This window comes from Nansenia antarctica (genome assembly GCF_963989245.1).
Source record: "Nansenia antarctica genome assembly, chromosome: 15".
Classification (NCBI taxonomy): Eukaryota; Metazoa; Chordata; class Actinopteri; order Argentiniformes; family Microstomatidae; genus Nansenia; species Nansenia antarctica.
Window position 1 is genome coordinate 18,229,036 of NC_137685.1, and position 6,000 is coordinate 18,235,035.

Consider the following 6,000-nt stretch of genomic DNA (forward strand, 5'->3'; position numbering starts at 1 on the left):
CTACATTGACTCCCGTGTGAACATTCCACGGCCCTGAACAGACCCGCATGCGCAGAAGGACAATAACAATGACGTCAGGATGTCACGCGCAGCGCACTGTTTGCGGAAGTAACCATGGATATCATGACGAATAACGTTACAACCGGTTTCATTTTCAAGTTTTTGTGCAGCGGAAGCCGGCAAAGATATGAGCAAAATGGTCAAAAGAAGAAGGATGAGGAAAAAGAGAGCCAAATGCTTAGCTTGAATGCTTATGCTTAGTTACCTCCAAGGAACCGGCGCAGAATTGTGATATAAAAGTCGCATTACACGTGACATGACAGTTCAGACGACGGGCGCATTGCTAAATATCAAAAATGTATCCGATATAATACCACCTCTGAACGCGACCCAGGTCGGATTTTGAAAAGTCAGATTTCATGTGACTTGCGCTGTTCAACCGGTCATGAATAAGTCAGACGCTTTGGAATAAGGCGCATGTCGGCAAAAACGTCGGATTTGGGTCACATTTCACTGCTGTGTGAACGAGGCCTTATAGGTGTAAGAAAAAGTATGTCAACCTTTTGGAATGAACCTGAATTTCTGCAAAAATTGGTCATAAAATGTGTTCTGATCTTCATCTATGTCACAACAATACATGACGTTAGAATTACAAGGTTCTATCTCCATTTTTGTCAAAATGTAGTTTTTTACATAATCTGATCCATTAGGTGTTTATTAATGCCTGTGTGGTGTTATTTTTTAAATGTTGACATTTTTGAGTTAGTAATTCATAAAATCCAAAGGTTCCATCTCACAAAACATAATGGAATGTAAAAACTTTGACGGTCAATATCTCTGAACTGCCCTAAACGGAGATAGAACCTTATAATTCTAAGGTCACACAGTCTGCTTAAACTAATACCACACAAACAATGATAATGTGTTCATGTTTTTATTGAACACACCATGTAAACATTCAGGGGTGGAAAAGTATTGAATACATCAGAAATGATGTCCCCAGTGTGGCTTATTACAGTACTTGTTACCTGCAGTTTGAAGCTCTTGCTAAACATTTCTGTTTTACTGCAACATGTACTGATCTAGCTCCAAACAAGAATGTTTGCTGATCATGTATGTGCATGTATATGCATAATTATATGTCATAATGTGATTGCAACAAACTCAAAACCTTTTTTTTTTCTTTTTATTTTGTCTCCCAGTACGAGTACAACGCTTGGGCAGCAGACTGGTCCAAAGAAATGAGGGGGATCCCCCTGATCAGCAGCCGGCCACTGGACAACTGGATCATGTTCCTTACCCACCGCAACGCTGACGTAGCCCACGCCCTCCTGGACGGCTTAAATAAGGTGTCCCCACCCATGGGCATCCGCATGCAGAGGCCTGTTATGTGAGTTCTCACTCTGGGTTGGAGGAGACTGGAAGGAGGCACACACACACACACACACGCACACACACACACAGTGCTATAGCACCACCTAGTGACAGGGAGCAACATATGATACCTAAGTTAATTACAACGGTGAGTCCAGCTGTGAATGGGCACAGCTAGAATTAAGGTTCCAAGCTTGAGTTAATGAGCACTTTAAGCTGCAGTATTGTACCACAGGTGTTTTACAAAGCCTTGAGTATTCTTTGCCAATCATACTTGGGTGTTATCTCAAAATGAACATGGTATCATCAGTGGAAGTCCCATTGGTTAGATGTCCAAGTGCTTTGACAGTTTTGGTCTGTGTACAGGGTGGAGTACGAGGACCGCCAGGAGTCTCTGCTCAGGGCTCTGCAGCACAACGTTACAGAGACCACCCAGATGGTTAGTCTCTGAGCATAACATGTCTAGCAATCGTCTTAATCTGTGTCCAGGTAACCACCTCTAGGTGTTGAATGAGGACTAAAGCATGTGTGTTACCTCCTCAGGTGGTGGTGATCCTCCCCAGCAACAGGAAGGATAAGTATGACAGTGTGAAGAAGTACCTGTGTGTGGACTGTCCCACCCCCAGCCAGTGTGTGTTGGCTCGCACCCTTTCCCGCCCAAGGTCGTCATGACTGTGGCCACCAAGATTGCCCTGCAGATGAACTGCAAGATGGGAGGAGAGCTCTGGAGTGTGGAGATCCCAGTAAGTCGTACAGTGAATTGAAATAAACCCAAAGTCACAAATGTTGTTGGGGCCCAATATATAAAAAAACGGCTGTGCACATACAGACCAATGCTCATGATAAGTTTAAAGTGGAATTTTATTATTTGTTGTTTTCATTATTCAATAGACACATTAAAAACGATGAAGATATATATATAAACGGTCAAGATATCTCGCTTTGAATGCCGTCATCAGTCCTGATGTTCCAAATTGCTCAAGATTCCCGATTCCAGATTATATTAACTCTGGGGCTTTTTTAGGAAGTAAACATAGACTTTGAGTTTTGATAGCTATGATACGTTTTGAAATTATGATAGTTCGAGACGGTATGCATTATGGATTGACCAGAAATACACATGAACATGAATTTTGGATAACATTTACCTGACTGACTACCTCACATGGGTGCAGGTACAATTTCTACAGCGTGTTCTATTTCTACAACCACACATTTCACACCTATGTGATCTCCATCCACAATCTTATGTTCCACCCCATGTATCTCAATAGAAGCATGTGCTAAAACAAACTTTGTAAGGTGTAACTTCACCTGCCTCTGTTTCACAGCTCCAGCAGCTGATGATCGTGGGCATTGACTGCTACCACGACATAGCTGCAGGGAAGAGGTCCATTGGAGCTCTGGTGGCCAGTCTCAACAAGGGCATGTCCAGGTATGTGGATGAGCATGGAGAAGCATGGCCTTGGGTTATGAATGTGCTCTTTACCACCAATGTTGGTAGCCAGTACCAACTGATTCCTCTTGTTTTCCAGGTGGTTCTCCAAGTGTGTGGTTCAGAGCCGTGGTCAGGAGATCATGGATGGCTTGAAAGTGGCTCTGCAAGTCAAGTTCAATGAAACAACAAAGCATTTCAAATAAGATACCATATCAAAATTGACCACTGACTGCCACATTGTAACAATGTCTTCCAAGTCTTCTTTTCAACATAATCCCTCAGAGAAGCATGAGAATGATCCCTAGTATCCTAAGTGCAGGCTCTCTTTCCCAGGTGCACTGAAGGCCTGGCTGAAGCACAACCAGTGCCTGCCCTCACGCATCATTATCTACAGAGACGGAGTGGGGGACGGGATGCTGCAGAGTGTGGTCAACTACGAAGTGCCACAGATCATGGACTCAATCAGCACCATGGGAAAGGACTACACGTAAGAGGACCTTACCACAGGGCCGTCCAGGCCCTGAACACAGCAAAGACCTAGGTTCTGGGCCCTGGACAGTCTGGACGGATTGATGGCAGCTGCTGGACTGAAAAAATCAGGTGTAGTGCTGAGGCACAAATATGTACATTTCAAGCCTGCAAACTGCGACACTTTAAATAGTGCAATAACACTATTGTGCAATATGACAACCCTAGTCGTCTATCTGTACAGTATAGTATAGTGGATAGTGTACATAGCCTTTATTTATGTAAACCAGCTCCTTCCCTTCTTGTGTAAAAAAAACAAGTTTTTTTTTTCTTTTCTTTCCTAACACCAGGGGAGCCACCCCTCCTAAATTTCGTTGTTTGGTACCTGTACTGTAGCAATGACAATAAAGACCATTCATTCATTCATTCTTAAGGACCTACACCTTAATTGAGGATTTCTAACATAATCAACATTTTTCATGTCTTTCTACCAACATATTTTAGTACGAGATGGCAATTAGAGCGTATTAAGGCCTACATGTCTTCATTGTTTCCTCTAGGATTTTTCACATTAGTGGCGGAGTGGTAAAAAAAAAAAAAATTGCACGCGCATGAAACGCGCACTGGCGCTCAAAACAAAGACGTAATTTCACCAAAAACTAAAGGGTGGCAACATAAAAAAAAAAACAAACCGGTGGTTTTTATATAGAAGGTGATCAAATACCAAGATATCCTACAGCTGCAGCAGAACATGCGGAACGCGCATACAGCACTGAACATATACTGTACATGTGACTGACAGATACGCCCAAGACACACACACACACACAGAGAAAGATCATCAGCTCATCGAATATGAAGTACACAGGGAACCGGGAACGTGCATACAGCACTGAACAACATCCGTAGAATATAAACTTGCGACTGACAGTCACAATGAAAGATCAGCTCATCAATACAAAGTATTGCAAGCCTACATGAGAGTACACGCACAAAACCGTCTAACGTTACTCATTAACTGTTTACACAAGTAAAATCACAGTGTGACAGTCAGATGGAGCATTCGGTAAACAACCAACAGCAAGGTAATGCTATCAGCTGAGTTAAAGAAAACCAACTTTTACCTTTGATGACACCGACATGAGCCCTGCTTACCCGTACCTCTGCCGTTCTGTTCGTGGTGATTTTAGAGGCTATAGATAATTTTTGCCCAGCGCATATTTCCCTGTAATTAGACCATGCGACCACACCTTGTGTCTCTTATTGTCCAAATGTTCCCTGAATTTTAGCTGCATGTTTTTCCAGCATCCGTTGTCAATAAAAATTCGACTCCCCTTCTTTTCCCCTGCCAATACTGTGTCGTTTATGACATTTACCAACGTTTATGCTATGAATAGTTCGATGCTGTCACAGTTCCGCCCCCAGCTCCGCCCCCGGCTCATCAGCCATCTATCAGTGGCGCCAGGTGTGGCCGATTAAGACCGCGACTGGATCCTACTTAAGCCCTGCTCCTGCTTCCGGTCAACGCCAGATCGTAACCACTTGATGGTTGGTTCCTATGTTCGTTCCCTGTACTCGAGACTTATTCCGATACCTTAACCTAACCCTGTTCTCCCTGTTCCCCGCTAAAGGATTCCCTGCCTGCCGACCTCCTGCCTGTCTGACTACCCGCCTACCTGCCTGACCCCTAGTCTGTCTGACTACCTGCCTACCTACCTGACCCCCTGCCGGTCTGAGTACCTGTCTACCTGCCAGAACCCCTACCTGCACTACCTACCCCCAGCCGGATTCCCCTAACCCCAAACCCTATAATAAACTACTGTTATTACCTTACTACCTGTTCTCCGTGTCTGCTTCTGGGTTCCGCCTTCTGATCGTGACAGTACGATCTGGCCATGTCGAACCCAGCAGACACCGAGACAGTCCGTCGGGACCGGTCCCCATCATACTCTAAGCGCCGAAGCAGATCTGGATCCCCAGCACACTCAAGGTCCAGAAGCCCAGTGCGCAGGTCCAGTAATTACACCGCGTTGGAGAGACATGACTCCCTCCTACAGGAGATTGTGGGGAGGCTCCGTGACTTTAACACAACTCTGACCAGTTTCCAGGACACGGGAGTAACCGCCGTTGCTAATGCTACACCGACCGCCCCCCAGCCCCTGCCCGCTCCGGTGATTCGAGAGCCCCGGGTCCCCATGCCGGATCGTTACGACGGCAAACAGGGTTGCTGCCGTTCGTTCCTCATGCAGTGTGAGCTAGTGATAGAACAACAACCTACGTCCTTCTCCACAGACCGGGGTCGGGTTTACCTGGTAATCGGTCTCCTCCGTGGGGCCGCTCTGGAGTGGGCGTCGGCGCTGTGGGAGAGACGGGATCCGCTCATTGCCTCCTACGCAGCCTTCTCCGGTGAGATGAGGAAAATATTTTATCATCCGATCCGGGGACAGGACGCTTCCAAACGCCTTCTCGCCCTCCGTCAGGAAACTCGGAGTGTAGCTGACTATTCTATTAGTTTCCGCACCCTGGCAGCTGAGAGTGGGTGGAACGATGCAGCCCTCATCGCGGCGTTCACCGGTGGACTCGCGGAGACCATCAAGGACGAGCTGGTGTCACATCCGGAGTCCTCCGATCTGGATGGATTAATCTCCCTGGCTATCAGAGTAGATAATCGCCTAACTGAACGGAGACGGGAACGCGGAAGTACTTCGTTTTCTCTAGAC